The sequence below is a fragment of the Pan troglodytes genome, chromosome 1 (assembly GCF_028858775.2).
Source record: "Pan troglodytes isolate AG18354 chromosome 1, NHGRI_mPanTro3-v2.0_pri, whole genome shotgun sequence".
NCBI lineage: Eukaryota > Metazoa > Chordata > Mammalia > Primates > Hominidae > Pan > Pan troglodytes.
Genome location: NC_072398.2, coordinates 140,550,495 through 140,574,539, shown reverse-complemented (window position 1 = coordinate 140,574,539; position 24,045 = coordinate 140,550,495). Strand labels below are relative to the sequence as shown.

At 37.0% G+C, this 24,045-nt stretch overlaps 1 long non-coding RNA gene across 1 annotated transcript in view; it reads right to left on the bottom strand.

Moving 5' to 3' along the window:
- Positions 1–17,209, bottom strand: part of LOC107967246 (uncharacterized) — a 227,998-nt gene extending 210,789 nt beyond the window's left edge. Inside the window, exon 1 of the long non-coding RNA XR_008548166.1 lies at positions 17,079–17,209. This is a non-coding gene — a long non-coding RNA (uncharacterized LOC107967246). The remainder of the gene's footprint in view (positions 1–17,078) is intronic.
- Between the last annotated feature and the right edge of the window lie 6,836 nt (positions 17,210–24,045).

Below are 24,045 nucleotides of genomic sequence, written 5' to 3'. Positions count from 1 at the left end.
TGGCTTTCCAAGGTGGCCAACTACAGACATTGGATGCCAAGTCTCCTCAGAAAGAAGATCAAAGTTACTGGTGAATGGAGAAGTTCTGAACAGAAAACTGAGGGAAGAGAGCCAGGACCCATTGGGATGCACACAGGAAGAATCTGGGGTGCAAAAAAAGTAAAACAACAAGAGTCTGGCAGAGACCAATACCTCAGGAATTCAGAGCACCACGGAAAGAGTAGAGGGAAGTACTCCTCTGCTCACCCCTCAGACAATCAGCTCATCACTAAACTGTAGAGGATTCCCTGTGCCCTCATGGCCCAAGGCAACAATATTGGTAGCAATTTGAGAATTTCCCAAGGTCAGAGAACTGTGCACCCAGCTTGCATAGGTGTACCCAGACTCCCCTCAGACCCCAACTAAGACAATAGGAGTCATACTTGTTGTGCACCCATAGTGGGACACTGCCCTGCCCAGGGATTCTCCACCCTTAAGATACCATACCACCAGATTCCCCACAAACATACCCCACAACCCACTCTGACTTTAGCATGCACAGTAGATTGGCGGGTCCCTGGGGACCTGCAGGACCTCTGGAGATCTAGCCCTCTGCATGGGCTAACCCTAAGGGAAGGAGGAGCACAGCCTGCCAAAGTCTCTCTTGGGACAAAGGAAAAATAGGCATGGCACCAACTGCTGAAGGAGACAGCACCAACATCCAGGAACAGATATGAAAAGTGGGTCATTGTATTAATCCCTTCTTAAACTTCTATAAAGAAATACCCGAGACTGGGCAATATATGAAGAAAAAAAGGCTTAATTGGCTCACAATTCCACAGGCTACACAGTAAGCATGATGCTGGCTTCTGAGGAGGCCTCAGGAGACTTTTGCTCATGGAAGAAGCAAAAGGGAAGCCAGCACTTCACATGGCCATAGCAGGAGGAAGAGAGTGAGTGGGGAGGTGCTTCACACTTTTAAACAACCAGATGTCACGAGAACTCACCATCATGAGAACAGCAGCCAGGGAAACAGTGTTAAACCCTTCATGAGAAACCACCCCCATGAGCCAAGCGCCTCCCACCAGGCCCCACCTCCAACACTGGGGATTACACTTCAACATGAGGTGTGGGCAGGGACACAGATCCAAACCATATCAGTCATCTCCACACACTCCCCGCCCCCTACCTACACTACTGTGAATGCAGCAGTCATTATTCGCACCGGGAGCTAGTGAGTGTGCACTGGGAGAAAGCATTTGTTGTGCTCTCATGACGGCTCCACCCCCACTGAAAGTGAGACCAAGCCACTCAGGTTTTCACAAAGGGCAAGGCCAACTCCCTCTCCCTACACAGAGTGGCAACAGTGTCTGAGCTACAGAGGACAGACTGTAGAGTTGCCTGCCTCGGACTAGGGTGAAGAAGCTCTGCCCCGAGGCCCTTTTTTTTTTAAAAATAGTAGTAGCCACCAGAGAGGCATATCCATGGTCTGCAGCTGGGAACCAAAAGTCAAATCCTTTATAAACTGAATGAGCCATGCAAAAGGGCCGTGATAGGGAAAAAGATCATATCCCCGCCGACTTAGAAGGAGGAGCTGATGCACACCCTTTCTCCCAAGATCACAGTGCACCCATCACTATTTCTTACCACCACTCACCCCATTCGGGGAGAGCTTCCCCTGGGCACCAGCCTACTTGGCGGCTCTTACTCTTAAGCGCCATCTACTGGACTGCATCCTGAACTGCATCATCAAGTAAAAAACCTGCTATGAGAGCTTGCTGCTAGTTCATGAGATAAGCTCCCTGAGATCTCTGCACCCTCAGCCCCACAGGAGATAGTATATCAGCTATTAAGTCCAACACATTACTACAACAAGCAGCATCTGAGAAAGCTATCGTGCAGAAGCTATCTACAACCAAGGAACTCATACAGACCCTTAGCTCCCTGAAAGCACTCAGAAACAAAGACAATTATACAAAACATACACTACTTTCAAGCAATATTTTCAAGGGAAAAAATAATTTAAAAATGAAAAAGCCTCATCGAAACAATAGCAAATTTTAAAATAAGCAATGGCTCCCTCAGATGAGAAGGAATCAGCTCAGGTCCAGTGCAAAAAGCCAGTGTTTTCACACCTTCAAAGGATGACACTAGCTAGGATCTAGCAATTGATCCTAATCAGATTGAAATGTCTGAAGTGACAGATAAAAAATTCAAAATATGAATTGCAAGGAAACTCAACGAGATCCAAGAAAAAAGTTGAAATCTAATGCAAAGAAATTAGAAAAAAATTATGCAGCACCTGAAAGACGAGATGGCTATATTTTTTTAAAAACACAAATAGAACTTCTGGAATTGAAAATTTTACTAAAGGAATTTCAAAATACAATTGGAAACTTTAACAATAGACTAGACGAAGCAGAAGAAAGAATTTCAGAGGTTGAAGACCAGTCTTCTGAATAAGCTAGTCAGACAAAAATAAAGAAAAAATATTTTAAAATAAATTAACAAAGACTTTGAGAAATATGGGATTACGTAAAGTGACCAAACCTACGACTTATGAGTGTTCCTGAGAGAGAAGGAAAAGTTAGCAACTTAGACAACATATTTGAGGGAATAATTCAGGAAAAAAATCCTAATCTTATTAGAGAGGATGACATCCAGATACAAAAAATTCAGAATACACCTGCCAAATAATATATGACCATCCCCAAGGCATACACTCATCAGATTACATAAGGTCAATCCAAAAGAAAAAACCTTAAAGGCATCTAGAGAAAAGGACCATATTGCCTATAAAGAAAATGACATCAGATTAACAGTAGATTTCTCAGCAGAAACCTTACAAGCCAGAAAAGTTTAGGGGCCTATTTTTAGCCTTCTAAAAAGAAAGCCAATAATTTTATATACCACGAAATGATGTTTCATAAACAAAGGAGAAATAAAATCTTTCCCAGACAAGCAAGCACTAAGGGAATTCATCACCACCAGACCAGACCTACAAGAAATGCTCAAAGGAGTTCTAAACATAGAAATGAAAGAATGATACTTGCCACCAGCTCACAGGCCCTATAAAGCAATTACACAATTGAGGCTATAAAACAACTAGCTAACAACACTATGAGTGAAACAAAACCACACATAACAATGTTAACCTTGAACATAAATCACCCAAGTGCTCTACTTCAAAGACATAGAATGGCAAATTGAATAAGAAAACAAGACCCAAGCTTTTTCTGCTTTCAAGAGACCCATCTCACATGTAATGACACCAATAGGCTTAAAGAAATGGAGTGCCTCTCCATCTCTTCATCATGGAAAACAAAAAAAGCAGCAGTTGCTATTCTTGTATCAGATAAAACAGACTTTAAATCAGTAACAGTTTTGGAAAAAAGATAAAGCATCATATAATGATCAGTTATTTGATACAATAAGAAAATTTAACTATCCTAAATATGTACACACCCAACATCAGAGCACCCAGATTTATAAAATGAATACTACTAGACTTAAGAGATATACAGCCATACCATAATAAGTGGAGGAGTTCAATACCCCACTAATAGCACTATAAAGATCATCAGGGTAGAAAACTAACAAAGAGACTCTGGACTTAAATCTGACTCTGGACCAAATGGACCAAGTAGACATTTATAGAATACTCCACCCCAAACCCACAGAATATACATTATTCTTATCTGTGCATGAAACATTCTTTAAAATTGACCCATGCTCAGTCATAAAGCAAATGTCAACAAATTTTTAAAAACTGAAATCACATCAAGCACCAACTTGGACCACAGTGGAATAAAATTAGAAATCAATACAAAGAGGAACTCTCAAAACCACACAAATACATAGAAACAAACAAACAAATAAAAAAACTTGTCCCTGAATGACTTTTGGATACACAGCAAAATTAAGAAAGAATCAAAAAATTATTTAAAACAAATTAAAATAGAGACCCAACATACCAAAACCTCTGAGATACAGCAAAAGCAGTGTTAAGTGGAAAGTTTAGAGCACTAAATACCTACATCAAAAAGATATGTAATCCCAGCACTTTGGGAGGCCGAGGCGGGTGGATCACGAGGACAGGAGATCAAGACCATCCTGGCTAGCACAGTGAAACCCCATCTCTACTAAAAATACAAAAAATTAGCCGGGCATGGTGGCAGGTGCCTGTAGTCCGAGCTACTCAGGAGGCTGAGGCAGGAGAATGGCGTGAACCCGGGAGGTGGAGCTTGCAGTGAGCCAAGATTGCGCCACTGCACTCTGGCCTGGGCAAAAGAGTGAGACTCTGTCTCAAAAAAAAAAAAAAAAAAACAGTAAGATCTCAAATTAACAACCTAAAGGAATTAGAAAAATAAGAACAGACTAAATGCAAAGCTAGTAGGAGAAAAGAAATAACTAAAATCAAAGTACAACTAAATGAAATTGAGACCCAATAAACCATACAAAGGATCAATGAAAGGAAAAGTTCATTATTTGAAATAATAAACAAGATTGATAGATCACTAGCTAGATTAACTGAGAGGGAGAGAGAAAAGATCCAAATAAGCACAATCAGAAATTACAAAGATGACATTACAACTGATATCACAGAAATATAAAAGGTCCTCAGAGATTACTACGAACATGTCTATGCACACAAAATAGAAAACCTAGAGGAAATGGATAAATTCCTGGAAACATACAAACTCCCAAGATTGATCCAGGAAGAAATCAAAATCCTGAACAGACCAATAACTAGTTACAAAATTAAATCAGTAATAAAAAACCTACTAACCAAAAAAAGCCCTGGGCTACACAGATCCCTAGCCAAATTCTATCAGATGCAAAAAGAGCTGGTACCACTCTTACTAAAACTATTTCAAAAGATTGAGGAGAAGGGATTTCTTCCTAACTCATTCTACAAAATCAGTATCATTTTGATACCAAAATCTGGCAAGGACCAACGGAAAAAAAAAAAAAACAACTTCAGACCAATATTCTTGAGGAACACAGACACAAAAATCTTCAACAAAATACAGCAAATGTATGATGCCAACAAAAAAGTTGCTACCATTGTTTCACCTTACTGCCTAAAGAGTTTCCAGATACAGCACAAAAAATGAAACCAGGCAGTGACCAACAGTACTCCTACACTGAGGAATAAGAATTGGGTGGAGATTAAGGTGGCTAGAATTCACATGACAGAACAGTAGAGTGGAAAAAGCAGAAGAGAGAGAGGAAGAGAGAGAGAGAGAAAGAAAGAGAGAGAGGGAATTCTGGAGAGCTGCAAAGGGTCCTACTTGACTATCTGCTGAATACTGATCAGCAAACTCAGAGAAAAAGAAGAAACCACTCAAAGGGATTCACAGGAACAACACCTAGGGTTCACACAGGGCCAGGTACAGTTCGTATTTCATCCGCCAAAGTGAAAAACCAAACAACTCACTGAACATCAGCTACTGTGTTCACAAGGCTTTTGCCTCAGCAGTATGAAAAACATGTTTCTAAAGAAATGCTGCTCTGATCATAACTAACAAAGATCAAAAGCAAGACACATTATATACTACAGGAAGACAAAAACAGCACACAAAAAGGAAAAATCACAAAGTCTGGCATCAAATAAAAAATTATTATGTATTCAAAGAGGAAGAAAAATGTGACCCATAATGAGCAGAAGCAATTAACCAAAACCAGCCAAAAAGTGACACAAAGACAGAATTAGTAGACAAAGCTATTAAAACTTATTATAAACTGTATTTTATGTGGTCAGGAGGCTAGTAGAAATATTGAGCATGTTAATTTGAGATTTTGAAGTTAAAAAAATCCATATCAAACTTTTAAAAATACAAATTGCAGTCTCTGAGATGAAAAATATATTGGATTGAATAAAAGCAGATTAGACATTGCAGAAGAAAGAGTTAGTGAACTTGAAAATATACAAGAGAAATTATCCAAAATAAAATACAAAGAGAAAAAAAGAGACAACTTCAAGTGACCTAATTTATGTGTAACTGGATTGCCTAATGGAAGTGAGAGATAGGAACATAAGAAAATATTTGAAGAAATAATGGCTGAACATTTTCTAAATTAATGAAAACTATAAGCCCAAAGATTGAAGAGGCTCAATGCACTCCAAGAAACATGAATAAGGCTATACCAAGTTACATTAAAATCAAACTGTTTGGCTGGGCACAGTGGCTCATGCCTGTAATCCCAGCACTCTGGAAGGCTGAGGCAGGTGGATCATGAGGTCAGGAGATCGAGACCATCCTAGCTAACACAGTGAAACCCCGTCTCTACTAAAAACACAAAAAAAATTAGCCAGGCATGGTGGCAGGAGCCTGTAGTCCCAGCGACTCAGGAGGCTGAGGCAGGAGAATGGCGTGAACCCAGGAGGCGGAGGTTGCAGTGAGCCGAGATCGCGCCACTGCACTCTAGCCTGGGCAACAGAGCGAGATTCTGTCTCAAAAAAAAAAAAAAAACTGTTTAAAACTAGCAATAAAATCTTTAAAATAATCAGAAAAAGACAAGTTACATGAATAATCATAAGAATGACAGCAGACTTCTTATTCAAACCAATGCAAGCCAAGACAATGGAGAAACATTTTATAAAATAAAACTTTTTTTAAACCAATATGTTACTTGGAAATCTAGGATTTAACAACTAAAAGCATTACTTTTCACAGAAGAGTGCTGAAAAACCTTAAATTTACAACATTTTCTCACTATAAAATGATCAATAGATGTAATGAAGATGCTTTAATAAGCTAAAAATCTGAAACTGGCAGATTGTAGTGTATGGCCTAAATTTCATGTCTGCCTTGGCATCTTTAAGGTCATAGGGCCCTAAACTCTTAAGTTACCCTGCTCTTACCAGATATGTTCCTCACCCAGTGGAAAAGGCTTCCCACTGGCTAGTTCCTCTATCAGTTGGGCCAGCTGCACTCCACTTAGTTTCAACCTAATGAGTTTCACCTCCCTACCAACGGCAAAATTATTTGCACAAGTCAATCGCATTCTCACAGGAGCCAGGAGTCACCTCATTCTCTTGTTTCCACAAAGCTTGCCTCTCAGAGCCCCTACTGCTTAGTCGGCTTCCAAGTGTGACCCCTGTGGTATGGCCCCCTCTAGCATGCTGTACCCTCCTTCCCAGGACTCTGAGTCTAGGTGACTAATAAACGGCTGTCAGTTTCTTCTGTCCAGTGTCAGGCATCATGTTTCTGGTCATCTTATATTATTTAGGTTGGGGAATCCTTCCTTGCTGACAGAGTGAATAGGAGATGATCAGAACATCAGTATAGATTGCAGCTATAATCAAATTAAACTAACTTTCCATTTATTTCTAAATGTGGGTTTTTTTTCACAGTGTGTACAAAATCTTTGCCTGCTATAATAAGAAACTGCAAATAGTAAAGTGTTTATACCGGTTTCCCTTATAATATCAGAAAGTTTTGATTCAAGGCTTAATAGTATTTAACAATATTCCCAATTATAAATACTTTAAAAACTGAATTTTTCTGTAATCAATACATAATAGCATTGCACATTCACTTGTCATTTACATTCACTTGTACAAATTACTATTATACCATTATAAAAGCATATGTATTTATTATAAACTACTTACAAAATTTTGTTCAGGTAAATGTGTACATGTTTGAACTCTTTAAAAGATCAGTGTTACACAGGCTCAAAATAAAGCGATGGTGGAAGACTTACCAAGCAAATGGAAAGCAAAAAAAAGCAGGGATTGCAATCCTACTCTCTGATAAAACAGACTTTAAACCAACAAAGATCAAAGGAGACAAAGAAGGGCATTACATAATGGTAAAAGGATCAATGCAACAACAAGAGCTAACTATCTTAAATATATATGCACCCAATGCAGGAGCACCCAGATTCATAAAGCAAGTACTTAGAGACCTACAAAGAGACTTAGACTCCCACACAATAATAGTAGGAGACTTTAACACCCTACAGTTAATATTAGATCTACAAGACAGAAAATTTACAAAGACATTCAGGACTTGAACTCACCTCTGGACCAAGCGGACCTAATAGACAGAACTCTCCACCCCCAATCAACAGAAGATACATTGTTCTCAGCACCACATAGCACTTATTCTAAAATCCACCACATAATTGGAAGTAAACACTCCTCAGCAAATGCAAAAGTAAACAGTCTCTCAGACCACAGTGGAATCAAATTAGAACTCAGGATTAAGAAACTCACTCAAAACCACACAACTACATGGAAACTGAACAATCTGCTCCTGAGTGACCACTGGGTAAATAACTGAAATAAGGAAGAAATAAATAAGTTCTTTGAAATCAATGAGAACAAAGACACAACGTACCAGAATCTCTGGGACACAGCTAAAGCAGTGTGTACAGGGAAATTTATAGCACTAAATGCCCAGAAGAGAAAGTGGGAAATACCTAAAATCAACACCTTAACATCACAATTAAAAGAATTAGACAACCAAGAGCAAACAAATTCAAAAGCTAGCAGAAGACAGGAAATAACTAAGATCAGAGCAGAACTGAAGGGGATAGAGACATGAAAAACCCTTCAAAACAATCAATGAATCCAGGAGCTGGTTTTTTGAAAAGATTAACAAAATAGATAGACTGCTAGCCAGGCTAATAAAGAAGAAAGGAGGGAAGAAAAAAACAGACACAATAAAAAATGATAAAGGGGAGATCACCACCAATCCCACAGAAATACAAACTACCATCAGAGAATACTATAAACACCTCTATGCAAATAAACTAGAAAATCTAGAAGAAATTGATATATTCCTGGACTCATACACCCTCCCAAGATGAAACCAGGAAGAAGTCGAATCCCTGAATAGACCAATAATAAGTTCTGAAATTGAGGCAATAATTAATAGCCTACCAACCAAAAAAAAGCCCAGGACCAGATGGATTCACAGCCAAATTCTACCAGAGGTACAAAGAGGAGCTGGTACCATTCCTTCTGAAAGTATTCCAAACAATAGAAAAGAGGGACTCCTCACTAACTCATTTTATGAGGCCAGCATCATCTGATACCAAAACCTGGCAGAGACACAACACAAAAAGAAAATTTCAGGCCAATATCCCTGATGAACATTGATGTGAAAATCCTCAGTAAAATATTGGCAAACAGAATCCAGCAGCACAATAAAAGCTTATCCACCACGATTAAGTCGGCTTCACCCTTGGGATGCAAGGCTGGTTCAACATACGCAAATTAATAAACGTCATCCATCACATAAACAGAACCAATGACAAATACCATATGATTATCTCAATAGATGCAGAAAAGGCATTCAATAAAATTCAACATGCCTTCATGCTAAGAACACTCAATAAACTAGGTATTGATGGAACATATCTCAAAATAATAAGATCTATTTATGACAAACCCACAGCCAATATCATACTGAATTGGCAAAAGCTGGAAGCATTCCCTTTAAAAACCAGCACAAGACAAGGAGGCCCACTCTTACCACTCCTATTCAACATAGTATTGGAAGTTCTGGCCAAGGCAATCAGACAAGAGAAAGAAAGAAAAGGTATTCAAATAGGAAAAGAGGACGTCAAATTATCTCTGTTTGCAGAGGACATGATTGTATATTTAGAAAACCCCATCACCTGAGCCCAAAAACTTCTTAAGCTGATAAGCAGCTTCCACAAAGTCTTAGGATACAAAATCAATGTGCAAAAATCACAAGCATTCCTATATGCCAATAATAGATGAACAGAGAGCCAAATCATGGGCAAACTCCAATTCACAATTGCTACAAAGAGAATAAAATACCTAGGAATACAGTTTACAAGGGATGTGAAGGACCTCTTCAAGCAGAACTACAAACCACGGCTCAAGGAAATAAGAGAGGGCACGAATAAATGGAAAAACATTCCTTGCTCATGGATAGGAAGAATCAATATCATGAAAATGGCCGTACTGCCCGAAGTAATTTATAGATTCAATGCTATTCCCATCAAGCTACCAATGACTTTCTTCACAGAATTGGAAAAAACTACTTTAAAGTTCATATGGAACCAAAAAAGAGCCCGCATTGCCAAGACAATCCCAAGCAAAAAGAACAAAGCTGGAGGCATCATACTACCTGACTTCAAACTATACTACAAGGCTACAGTAACCAAAACAGCGTGGTACTGGTACCACAATAGATATATAGACCAATGGAACAGAACAGAGGCCTCAGAAATAACACCACACATCTACAACCATCTGATCTTTGACAAACCTGACCAAAACAAGCAATTGGGAAAGGATTCCCTATTTAATAAATGATTTGGGAAAACTGGCTACACATATGGAGAAAACTGAAACTGGACCCCTTCCTTACACCTTATACAAAAATTCCCTCAAGATGAATTAAAAATTTAAACATAAGACCTAAAACCGTAAAAACCCTAGAAGAAAACCTAGGCAATACCATTCAGGACATAGGCATGGGCAAAGACTTCATGACGAAAACACCAAAAACAATGGCAACAAAAGCCAAAATAGACAAATGGGGTCTAATTAAATGAAAGAGCTTCTGCACAGCAAAAGAAACTATCATCAGATTGAACAGGCAACCTACAGAATGGGAGAAAAGTTTTGCAATCTATCTATCTGACAAAGGACTAATATCCAGAGTCTACAAGGAACTTAAACAAATTTACAAGAAAAAAAAACCCATCAAAAAGTGGGTGAAGGATATAAACAGACACTTTTCAAAATAAGACATTTATGCAGCCAACAATCATATGAAAAAAGCTCATTATAACCGGTTATCAGAAAAATGCAAATCAAAACCACAATGAGATACCATATCACGCCAGTTAGAATGGCAATCATTAAAAAGTCAGGAAACAACAGATGCTGGAGAGGATGTGGAGAAATAACGTTTTTACACTGCTGGTGGGCGTGTAAATTAGTTCAACCATTATGGAAGACAGCGTGGCAATTCCTCAAGGATCTAAAACCAGAAATACCATTTGACCCAGCAATCCCATTACTGGGTATATACCCAAATAATTAAAAATAATTCTATTATAAAGACACATGCACACGTATGTTTATTGCAGCACTATTCACAATAGCAAAGACTTGGAACCAACTCAAATGCCCATCAGTTTAGACTGGATAAAGAAAATGTGGCACATATACACTTTTTTTATGCAGCCATAAAAAAAGAATGAGTTCATGTCCTTTGCAGGGACATGGATGAAGCTGGAAACCATCATTCTCAGCAAAATAACACAGGAACAGAAAACCAAACACTGCATGTTCTCACTCAAAAGTGGGAGCTGAACAATGAGAATATATGGGCACAGGGAGGGGACCATCACACACTGGGGCCTGTCAGGGGGTGGTGGGGCTAGGGGAGGGATAGCATTAGGAGAAATACCTAATGTAGATGATGGGTTGATGGGTTCAGCAAACCACCATCGCATATGTATACCTATGTAACAAACCTCTATGTTCTGCATGTGTATCCCAGAACTTAAAGTATAATAAAAACAAAAACAAACAAAAAGATCAGTATAGAACTACAACCTTTCTAATCATTTGAACTAATGGAACATTTTAATTTTAATTTTAAATATGTGTATCAAAATAATAGGAGTTTTCTTCTAAGTCTACATAAAGATGGGCAAAGCTGGCATCATAAATTAGTGAAACATTGGTTGTCTCCATTATGTTGAATTTGTTATGATAAATATTTAAATGAGCCTAATTACATTAAAATTTTTAATAGTAAAAAATGTTATTTGATGTGAATATCCCATTATTTATTTATCCTTTCTCCTATTGATGGGGATTTGGATTATTTCTAGAGTTTTGCTATTACGAACATGCTGCTATTAACATTCTTGTACTTATCTCTGGTAGGCATTGCAAGAGTCTCTGTGGGATATATAAATGAGAGTGAAATTTATCAGTTGTAAAGAATGTGTAGACTCAACTGTATAAGATAATGCTGACGGTTTTCCAAATTATCAGTAACAATTTAACTGTAATAAGAATATGGATGAATTTTAGAAATATGACATTGAGTTAAAAAAAAAGCTAAAAACTAAGTCCCAAAATGTTACATACAACTTCTTGCCTCTTTTATAAAGTTAAAAATAACTAACACTAAATTACATTATTTTTAGGAAGGATAGCATTATTTTTCATATAATAACATACCAGAAGTAACGTATTTTCCATATTTAAAAAAAGAGATAAATCAATACAAGATTTAGAATAGGGAAACTCAAGTAGGAAAGACAAGGAACCAGAAAGGAAAAAAACCATATTCATCAATGTTCATTTCCAGGTTGAGTGGTGGGCATATGGCTGTTTATTTATATTAAAAATAAATAATTAACTTAAAAGTCATGCCTGGACCAACGAGGAGAGTATGGCATGAATTGAGGATCTGAGTTTCAAAGTAATAAATAAAATCCAAATCTAAATTAAGATGATACATTTTAAAGTAACTTAAAGAGTGTAATTGAATTGTTTGTAACTTAAAGTGTAAATGCTTGAAGGGATAGATACCCCATTCCCCATAATGTCCTATTTCAGACCACATGCCTGTATCAAGACGTCTCATGTACCCCATAAATATATACACCTACTATGTACCCACAAAAACTAAAAAAAAAAAAAAAAAAAAAAAAGCAAATTTGAAAAGATGATAAACATGCCTCTCCTCAGAATCAATCCAAAACCCTGAAGTGAGAAAAGGTCAGACCTTAGCTTTAAATTAACAAGGAATCAAATTCTGGCTCTGCCACTATCTTTGTTAGTGTAGTTTCTCATATGTGAGCTGGAGATACTAACATGATAAAAGAGGCATTTCAAAGCAGGGGTAAGAATGGAGTATGCAGTAACCAGAATTAGGACATGTAGCTAGCCAATGACAAAGGGAGAGAGAGAGGGAAGAAGAAAGGGTGAAGGGCTGGAAAGAGGATGGATCATTATATTGCTTCTTATGCCACGAAAAAATTTTAATTCCAGATGAATCAAAGTTTTTAAAAATAAACCTATAAAAACACTAGAATAAGGCCCAGGCAAATTTATTTACAATCTTGGAATTGGAAGGGCTCTTGTAAACAGGACATAAAACCTAGATGCAATTTTAAAAGAATGATAAATTGTCTACACAGAAATATAACATTTTGTACATAAAAATGCATAAAGTCAAAAGACAAAATACTTAGAAAACTATGTGCAATGTGGATGCAAAAAGTCAATTTCTTAATTTTAAAAGACCTAATATAAATCCATTTTTAAAATATGGTGCAATAGAAAATAGTCAAAGGCTGTGAACAGGAAGCTTTTAGGAAAACTAATAAAAAGGTCCTGTAAACATGAAAATATGCTCAACTTCTAAAATTTAAAGAAACATAAAAAAATGAAATATCATTTTGCCAAAATAACCAATATTGGCGATAGTGTGTGGAAAAAGAAACTAAAATTTTGTTTTCAACTTCTATTATTGATGGAAAAGTGTACATTTACATAATATTTTTTGATAGCAAGTCAGCTATGTCTATCAAATTTCTAAATACCAATATACTTTAACCCAGTCATTTCATGTTAGAAAGTTTTCTATGGAGATGTATAGTCAAAAATATCTGCCAAGACACAGATATTAATACATTCTTTTTTTTTTTTTTTTTTTTTTGAGACGGAGTCTCGCTCTGTCGCCCAGGCTGGAGTGCAGTGGCGCGATCTCGGCTCACTGCAAGCTCCGCCTCCCGGGTTCACGCCATTCTCCTGCCTCAGCCTCCCGAGTAGCTGGGACTACAGGCGCCCGCTACCACGCCCGGCTAATTTTTTGTATTTTTAGTAGAGACGGGGTTTCACCGTGTTAGCCAGGATGGTCTCGATCTCCTGACCTCGTGATCCGCCCGCCTCGGCCTCCCAAAGTGGATATTAATACATTCTTATAACTACTTATAATTATAAAAACAAGAAACAATCTAAATGTCCACCAATAGGAACCAGGTAATATACTCTGGTACGCTCATACTACGGAATGCCACACAGTCAAATACAGTAATGAGCTTGGTCTGTATGTGCTTTTGAGGAAACAGCTCCCATATGTATTTATGTTTTAAAAGCTACATAGGCAGTGGTGTGGATCATATGACTCTATTTGTGTTAATTAAAGTTATACATATATAATAAAAAGTATATACATATATGCACATATCCATTGTATTTCTAAACATACAGGTATATGCATAAAACCTTTTTTCTGGATATATATACAAAGGGAAGAGAGATGATGGAGTGAAGATACGTTATTTTTTATTTTATACCTTTTTATGGGATTAATATATTACTTGTATAAATATATTACATATATAAATATATACTTCATACCTATATATATTAAGGTGAAATGAGATTATAGTATATGAGGTGATAGGCATAAAGTAGAAATACCCCATAAAATGTTAATGCTATTCTCCCTAACACTGACAGCTAATAATTCTCTGGATCTACCAAACCCTTTTTTAATTTAATCTCATGACTTTGGTTCTTTTGGATGTAAAGAGTAACTCAGGGTCTTAAAGTATAAAATTTCTAGATAGAAATAAAGATAATTATATGATCTTCCTAACTTTTATTCTTTACTAAATAGATCTGATTGATTTACATTTTATACTTTAAAACATTTAAAATTTTTCCTCCTAAGTCCTAAATACTGGTATTGTTGTGATTTTTGTTTCTAACTGGCTTCCCTTTACCACCAGATTGTCTTGGCACAAAAAAGAAAACTCAGGAGAAATTTTTTATTACAAAAAAAATAGACATTTTCATTCAGAAGAGTTCATATTTTCCTTATTTTTCTACTTTAGATCTGTTCATTCCTTAAAAGACAAATAGGGTTTGAAGCATGAGGAGAAATAGCTTCTATCATAAAAGAATTAAGAATTAAAAAGATAAACAAAAATCATCTTACTTAAAGAAACACTGCATTTAGATTCAAATGGCCCAGGCCCACCTGGGCTTTCAGCAGGACTCACTGCTTGGACCAGGCTCCTCCTATTATTAGAACTGTCAGTGCCAGAATTCGGGCCAAATTCCAAGAAAGAATCCTACCTCCAAGTGCTGTTATCATTTTTTAATTGCATATGTCTGCAGTGCCTTACTGTCTGCCACTTAGTATTCCTGCATGTTGCTAAACAGCTGCCATGTTGTTTCCCTAGAGATATGTTCCTGTATATCCTTACCTATTTCACAGAGCTGTTGTAAAGCTTAATTAATTAATGTTTCCTGAATGCCTTGAGGTTTTCAGACAAAAAGTGTTAGGTAGAAAGTGTAGAGAGTCTTATTAAATCTCCAGTTTTCTCCTGGAGATTGAAGTCTCCCACCTGGTCTTGATTTCTAACAGACAGGGCATGTGCCAGTCCCCTGTGCCTTGTCCTGAGGTCACAGTGAAATTTTGGTCTGGCCATCGTATCAACCCAGCCTTCTGAGAGGTGAAAGATTACTCAAAATCTCACATAGGGCTATAGGCCAAGACCACTCCAACCAGTCTGGGTATGATTAAGATGGAATGAATTTTCTCATAGTAGACCACAAAATAACCCTGTAAGATTCTAGAATAAACCTAAAGTTGTTTGATTTTTGTTTTTATGTTTTTTGGTTTTAGCAAAGGATTTTTTTTTTAAGTGAAGATTTTCCGATGAGCAAAAAAGAGGCATTTCAAAGAATAAGAAACCAAAGGGCAAAAAAACATATAAAAAGGTACCCAACATTACTAATAAACAATAAAATTCAAATTAAAATCATATTAAAATTCTATTTTCCACCTGTTCTATTGGCCAAACCTTACCATTCTGAGTGTTGACAAGGACGTGGAGCCAAGAGAAATCCTGTAAACTGTTGTTGGGAATACAATTGATACAAGCAATGTTATGAAGTTGAACATGTGACCACTCTGAGGCACATGTAAGGAAATTCTTGCACATGTGCATAGGGAAAACTTTAAAACGTTGATAGCAGCTTCATTTGTTATTGCAAAAAGTAAAAAAAAGTAAATGCTCATCAATAGTAGAATTTAAAAGTTACAGTATAATCAAATAAGAGAATAATAGCAGAGAAAATAAATGAACTGGAGGTATTGAATAAACATGAAAATATTTCACAAACACAATATTGAACAAAAAACGAAAGTTGCTCTGGAGTACCTAAAGATGATGCCACTTTTGTCATAAGAACATGCCAAACAGTACCATATTGTTTAGGTAGACAAAACGTAAAAGACAAACACATTCTAAGTAGTGCTGCTAGATCACTGTATTAGTCCTTCCCGTGCTGCTATGAAGAAATACCCGAGACTGGGTAATTTGTAAAGGAATTTATGGTATTTAGGTAGGTAAGAATATGTGTAGGAATGACAAACTCCCAATTCAGGAAACGGGTACTGGTGGGCATTTAGGATTAAGAATACACAAAAGGCTTCAAACGAGTGGTAGCTGGACAGGGGTTAATTATATTATTCTTTATACATTTTTATCTTTATACCTTTTATATACCTGAATTATTTCTTAATAAAAACTACTCACATCAATCAGCAAAAGTATCAAACGATATTGATGGCAGGGGAGCTTACACCTCTGTGAGGTTGGAGGTATATAGGAACTCTCTGCACTTTACATTTAATTTTGCTGTGAACCCAAAAATGCTCTAAAAATAAAATTGTATTAATCAACTAAAGGAAAAACTATTTGTCATTAGCCTTTATATGTTCTGTATAGCCCATGGATTTCATAATAATTTAATATTAAAGAAACGACGGTAGGAGAATCAGCCTAAAAGGCACAATATGGAGAGTTGAAAGAAAGGGACTTGAGGAAGAAAACTAGGTTGTAAGTTCAGCACATCAAGGCCATACCTCCGTGATGTCTGTATGTATGGTGGGAGTCTGTATGCACGTATGTGGGCATGGCATGTGTGGAAGCTTGCTTTAATATGCCTGCCACATTCTAAGTAGTGCTGCTAGAGCACTGTATTAGTCTGCTCTCACGCTGCTATGAAGAAATTCTCGCAACCGGGTAATTTATAAAAGAAAGAGGATTCATTGACTTACAGTTCCGCATGGCTGGAGAGGCCTTAAGAAACTTACAATCATGGCGGAAGGCACCTCTTCACGGGGCAGCAGCGGAGAGAATGAGTGCTGAGCAAACGGGGAAGCCCCTTATAAAACCATCAGATCACGTGAGAACTCACTCACTATCACGAGAACAGCATGAGGGAAACCGCCCCCATGATTCAATTATCTCCACCTGATCTCGCCCTTGACATGCGGGAATTTTTACAATTTAAGATGAGATTTTGGGTGGGGACACAGCCAAACCATGTCAAGTATGCTTTTATGAAATCTATTATTGTACAGCTGATGTTACACCTACTTTAGAGTAATTTTCCCCCAGCTCTGGAGCAGTGATTTGCAAAAATTTTTTAGGAGTCCATATAAAATGTCATATAGAATTCAAATATATAAATTGATAAAACTACATTTTCTCTGGCTAGATATGGTGGGAGTCTGTTTGCCTATTATTCTTGCCACCTCACCCCAAGCACCTGTGCAGAATCCTAGTACTTAATAATTGGAATATAATTGCTCTAAGATAGCACGTTCTCATGTATGTTTTGCAGAGACACCAGTCCTGAGAAATGTTCTATATTAGCGGGATTCCATGATCATACACATTTGAGCTGGGCTACTTGTTCACGGTGCATTCTAAAGGCTCTGAGAAGCCCTGCAACAAAGACACTGATTTCCTCTGTTGAAACTAGTATTTCTCAAGCATAAGTAACCACAGAACATTCTTTCACACGAAATATCTATTAATGTCCCTAAGCACTCTTTTAGAAATGTATGCTTTAGCCCATAAAACAAATGTCTCCTATTAAGAACATTGGTATTTGGTTCATTTCAATATAATAAACTTACAGTTACTAATGAGTCTTAATACTGCCTAAAGCCTTATCTTTCTCAAATGCATTTCTCTAGTACCCTCTCTAGCACTTTTCCTATTAAAGATATACACATTGTAAGTTGGCCATCTACTGTTTTCAACAAATAGATACTGAGTGCTTGTCGTATAGAAGGAATTTTAAATGCAAAGAAACACAAGACCCACACTTCATGTACTTCAATGCCAAGGAGTTCGAAAAGGCTTGTGTTGGATTTTTAAAAAGGCAGGCATTATTGAAAAAATAATGCAGATTCTTCAAGTGTACATTGAACTTAAATAAGTTTGATGTTTCTGCAATGTATCAAGTCCCAAAAACTTTTCAAGTTGATCTTGGATGGCATGCTTAATGGTATGAACATCTGTGACTATAAGTGCTTAAGATAAGCAGATACTTAATAAATATTTATTGAATTAATAAATGAACAAACACACAAACTGTATAGAATAAACACATTTAGAGGCCAGGACAAGACTGAGCCAGACACAGAGAGTAGAAGCAGGGGAAAAGTCTAACGAAGTGGGGAAGATTGGCAATATTCACGAAACATTTTAATGAATCACAGGCCAAGTTTCCATCTAAGCTATATATTTTAATTACCCCTCTCTTTAAAAGAAAAAAAAGGCTTATTTATTTAAAAAAAAAAACTACAATTTCCTTGAAATCGCCAGAGTTTACTATATCCAAATAGGGACTTGAGTGATTTGCAAATGTTTTAGTCTCCTTTATTTGCAAGAACTTATTGCCAAAATTATAGGACATTGGTTTCAGAATTTGTTTCTATAAAAAACTGAAATGTAAAAATAAGATTATTATACAATTTGCCTCTGGAATATGGGAATTTCCCCTCATTTTTGAAAGAAGAAAAATAATTCAAGAAGGTCCTTAACACCATCTCCCCAACTGACCAAAAAACATGCATTTCTCCAGATGTGGGAATTAATGGTCCTCATTTGACTGTATACCCTCGCAAGTTACATGAATAAATGTCATATGAGCAGGATGGTCATTTAACACTAATGTATAACATTAATGACCTCAGTTGTCCAACTTAAATTGGCCAATTAAAGAAGATAATACTGCAGACCAAAAAAAATCTTTTTGTGCTTTCCTACTTTGACATCTTTATCGGAGCCTTTTTGACATACTATGCACTAACCTCTTCATCCATAACATATAGGCATTTATATATTTTATGCTCCTAGATTCTTCAGCCACTCATTCATTCAATCAATCAAAAAAGTATACAAGGCTGGGCACGGTGGTGCATGCCTGTAATCCCAGTGCTTTCAGAAGCTGAGGCAGAAGAATCAATTGAGGCTAGGAGTTCGAGACCAGCCTGGATAGATCTCGTCTCTACAAAAAATTTAAAATCATCCAGGCATGGTGGTACGTGCCTATAGTCCTAGCTACTCGGGAGGCTGAAGCGGGAGATTCACTTGACCCAGGAGTTCCAGGCTGCAGTGAGCTATGATCACACCACTGTACTCCAGCCTGGGCAACAAAGTGAGACCTTGTCTCTAAAAAAATAAGTAAATAAATAAGTGTACGCATAATGAAGAAAACTAAAAGAAATATAAAATTAGGTATTTGCCCTTGGAGAGCTTACAGTCTCATTGCAGATACAAGAGATGTTAACATGTAAAGTTTAATAACAAAACAACTCTGTAACCCATGTGATGTAACAAGAAAATAAATAGTAAGTGTCAAACTTCTAGGATAGAAAAATGCATGGTATGAGCATTCATTTGCCTTCAAATTTAGAAAAGGATGAAGATGCTGGGAGATAAAATAGTCATGAAAATTTTATAGTGAAGAAAACTTGACCTAGTCTGAAGGAAAAGAAAGATTTGGGGAAATTAAACAGAGGTGGTAGAACATTCCCAAGATGGAAATCTTGTGAATAAAGTTTCATAAACTGTCTGAAAACGATTCATACAATTTTGTGGTCACTATGGCACTTTACTGGATTGTATGCAAACATCCAAAATGAGGTGGCTAAACAAAAAAATTTACTAGTAGAAGTCCAAGCAAGAAAGAATGCCAAAAGTGTCAGAAATGGCTCAGCATCTGAGCATAGCTTCCTTTTTGAATTTCATCCTTATCCCTAAGTCCCTAAATATCTAATATTTGTTAATATGTGTTAATGACTTTTTGAAAGAAATGGGTGAGAAAACTGGGAAAGCTGAACCAATTGACAGTGTCCAAAGTTGCATTACATTCCAAAGCATTCATATTATAGAAGTGTCTTCATCCTTCAGCCCCTAGCTAAACAGTTTTTTTTTTTTTTTTACCCTAGGCTTGGAGCATTGGCAAAATTATTTGCCAAAGATAGCGGGATTGGGATATTGGAAGGGATTAGCTCCAAAGCAGATAATTCTTTAGATGAATGTGTAGAAAACTGTGAGAGAATTTCTATTTCTATAATAAAAATACAAGAAATGACATCCTAGACAGACTTGTTGAGTTAGATTTCACTGGGTACCATTTGCTTATAATTTTTAATCACTATTTTCCAAAGTATCTTTCTGAAATAAGCAAAGTAGTCTGCCAAGTTCCTAGCTCAAGTTAGGAGAGCAGAATATAGGTTAAAAAAATAAATTAAGTTGTGTTTATTTTGTAGTATCTAATTAAATTGTATTAGCACAAGTTAGGAATACAGGAAAAGTGCTTACCTTAGAGATGATAAGACAATATATGAAGCAATTATAAAGTAATACCTTGTATTTATTTCACATAGTTATATCATGTACTTGGTGTGGTTCGGACTAGAAAACAGTCAGACAGCAGGGGTAATAACGAGAGTGTGAGAACAGGTGAAAGAAGAGCTTTCTAAGTTCTGTTGTTATAGAAGCAAAGACAGAGAAAAAAATTATATGTCATATGTTTATGATAGCAAGAAGACCAGCCCACGTGGAAGAGACAGGAAGTGCTAGGAAATGGGAAAGAGAAAAAAGAACTGGCAAAGTAAAGCAGTAGAGTGGAACAGGGCTTGGAAACCATGGCCTGTAGCCTATTTTTTATAAATAAAATTTTATTGGCCAGGCCTGGTGGTTCACAATTGTAATCCCAGCATTTTGAGAGGCCAATACAGGAAGATTGCTTTAGCCTAGGAGTTCAAGACCAGCCTTGGCAACGTAGCCAGACTCCATCTCTACCTAAAAAAAAAAAAAAAAGTTTAATTGGAACAAAGCCACATTCATTTGTTTACAGATAGTCTATGGCTGCTTTCACACTACCATGGTAGAGTTGAGTAGTTGGAATAGAGATAGAGAGCCTATGGACCACAAAACCTGAAATATTTATTATCTGGCCCTTTCTAGGAAAAGTTTGCCAATCATTGTAGAAGAACACTCAAATATTTGGGAAGAAGGGAGGGAACAAATGTGGAGCTCTGAAATTGTAACACATAAGTTATTTTTCTTTATACTGCCCCAGCCATACAAATTTTCTTACACTTCCTCAGGCTTCTTAGGTCTTCTGACAAAGGACAGATTAAAGACCTTGGAAAATAGGCAGAAGGATTTCGAGTTCATGCGAAGATGGTGGAAATTCTAGGACAGAAAAATGATCAATTTGGAAGGTTGAGAATGAGAACAGATAAAGAAAACCTGAAGGAAAGGCACCAGGTAAAATATTGCATAAATCCAAGCAGTGGTCTTCATAAGGAATGGAGGTAAAATAACAATTCAGAGAAACATTTCAAATGATGACTCAAGTCTTGTTGACAAATTGGCATGGGAAAAGTAGTATAAGGTAAAGAACATCAAACTAGGAGTAATAGAATTGGGTTCTAGTTCCCACTGTGCCATTTACTAACTTGGTGTCTTTAGCAAAGACACCTTATGTATCTCTGTTCACTCACTTATAACCCTAGGAAGTTGGTAGAAATATTAATATTTACCATTTTTGAGTATCTACTTGGTTGGCAAGTACTAAACAAAGGCATCTCACACATTTATCCCTAAACCTTACAAAAAGCTCTAAGACATGCATTGCCTAGCCCATTTCACAGATGAGGAAACTGAGTCTCAGAAAGGTTAGTAAATTGCCTGATATGACACAGGTAGTCAAGTGACGAAATGAGTTCTGAATTCAGTATTGGTCTCTACGTGCACATGGATCATATGTGTAAATGCTCATTATTACATAAAGGATAGTCACTGCTTCATTCTAGGAAATCCTGTATCATCTTTCTATAAAGAATTTAGGTAGTTAAGACTTGCCATTCCTCCACCCCTCTAAAACAGAGTTTATTAGTGCTCACTAAATACCCATGTGCTCCTTTGCTTTCCCAAATGCCCTTGTAGTTTACGTGCCTATGTGCTAGCCAGGAAGATGTGGTTAGAAGTAATGTAAGCCAGTTCCATACTTGGCCCCTGAAAACAAAATAATAACCAACATGGATAATGCTTCACAGTTCCCAGTCAACAGGCTTTCATATATAAATTATTTCATTTGGCTCTCACAACAAAGAACTAGAATTATTAGGATCAGAGACATGGTTACAGATAAAGAATCTTAATCTCAACAAGATTAGATACTTTGAATATTCTGTAGGTAAGAGGATGCCTCTTAAGGATAATGTGTCTTTCATTTCTGCTTCCCAATATCTAACCAGTGCCTGGAACATATACTTGATGTGGATAGAAGCCATCCAGAGCCCATTTGTCAAGTGAAGTAAAAACTTTTGTATACAAACAGGGTTCAAACTGGACACAAATAGGCAGTTCTTGTAAATAATAAAAGTAACTGAGAAATAAAAGGTTAGCAATTATATTACTTTTTCATAGTTAAAACATATTTTATGAGTTGTCCTCCTCTTAATCGTTCTTCAGTTTATAACCAATGTCAACTTTAATAGTTTTACATAGCAGGGCATAGCTTCTTTCTCTTCTGATCCCAACCCATTCTCTTTTTTCCATTCAGTGACAACTTCAAGTAGATGGTGAACCAGTCTTAGACTCTCACACTCTCCTTGGCAAGTCTGAGATAGCACCTTGTAGGGTCCCCTTATCCTGGGGGTGGTTTCTTTCTGGGGCCACGTGGACATTTAGGAGTGTTAAGGGAACTTAATTGGATTCAAACCTGGATTGCATCTTTTTAGTAGTAAGCTGCTCAGTCTTTGTTTTTTTCCACTTCCACTGAAATTTAGTGAGAAAATGGCTTCAACTGAATCAGCCTCGATATGATAACAAAAATGAAAATGAATGGTGAAGAAAAAAAATCAAAAGGTTTGCTCTTTGAGATATAATTTAGTGTCTGGCAGGAATAATTCAAGAAAATTGTGTCCACTTCCTGATCACATAGCTAAACAAACAATGAGGGGGGAAGTCCTGCTGAGAGACATTTTCACATTAAAAGGTGCTAAAAATGGGCTAGATCTCCTCACAGCCCTGTTGGAAGCCTCCGTTCAATTTTTAGTCATTTCCTCCCTGTCCCCAGACTCGGTGAGACAGAGGAAAAAGGAGACGCTGTACTTCCACGCTCATCCACCCAGCAATTCGAGGAAAGATTGGAAAGGGAAGTAAATCTTGTCCCTCCCAGACATTTTCAGATGATTGCAGAGAGGGAAGTTGAGATAGAGAAGGGAACAATAAAAAAGATTAGAAGCCTTCTTAGGACTCTCCTTAGGCAAAGACCTAAAATAAGTTAAAAATCACACGAAGCAATTCTGCTTCCAAAGAGCTATGTGGATTAGGCCTTTGCTGATGCTCGGATACTAGAAAAAAAATGGAAATTAAGCATGCATAAAGATACAGCATTAGATATATCCTCTCCTACAAAGCTATCAGTACCGTCTTTTTAGTCTCATAAATAGACATTTACTAAACATGGGAATATCGGAGTCCATAGTCAAGAGCCTTCTATTAGTACTTACGGAGTCAGAACTTCCCATGGAAGTATCATGTCCTCTGCATCAATAATTTTCATGCAAGAAGTGATTTAACAAACAGTTTGATTGCCTCCCATGAACCAGGCATTATACTAGATGCTGAATACATGAAAATGAAGGAGATATTTCACCTTTTAGATTTCACAGTGTGCAGCAGGGTTCCTCAACTACAACATTATTG